Source organism: Plecotus auritus (assembly GCF_963455305.1).
Source record: "Plecotus auritus genome assembly, chromosome: 13".
NCBI lineage: Eukaryota > Metazoa > Chordata > Mammalia > Chiroptera > Vespertilionidae > Plecotus > Plecotus auritus.
In genome coordinates this window covers 27,419,163-27,419,731 of record NC_137779.1, presented here as the reverse complement: position 1 = coordinate 27,419,731, position 569 = coordinate 27,419,163, and positions in this window count along the sequence as shown.

Genomic DNA, 569 nt, shown 5'->3' with positions numbered 1-569 from the left:
CTGGCTGCGCTCCCGCCTCCCCCACCCGCCGCCCGCCCCCTCCGCGCTTCCCGCCCCCCCTCCCGCCCCTGCCCTCCGCGGGCCCCTGCGGGCCACCCCAAGCCCGCTGGGGCTTCCTGTTCCCCTTACCCAGGCTCCCCTCTCTCCCTGCGGAGGACCACTCGCCCCCCGCCGCAGTCACCAGGATCAAGGTGGGGTGGGCCCTTTTTTTTTTTTTCCTGCCCCTTGGCCCGCCCCCAAACCCTTCGAACTGAGAACAGGGAACCCAAGACCCGAGCCTGGCAGTGAGGTGAGGTCGGCCCCAGGCGGCTGGGACCTCGGGGAGAATCACAGTGTGGGTGCCAGTAGAGGCTCCAAGGTAGGGAAACTGAGGCTGAGAGACAAGGGCGTTGAGCAAGGTCATGAAGCAGGGGCAGCAAGCAGGAGCTGGTCCGGGTCGGGGAAGGCTCCCCCGCCCTGCGCCTGAGACCTCCTGGCTGACCTCCCCTCCCCCTCCCCATAGAGCCTCAGTTGTGGCTCCTTCTCAGGCTCCCACCCCCTCAGCCTTCAGAGGAGGAGCCAGGGTCTGT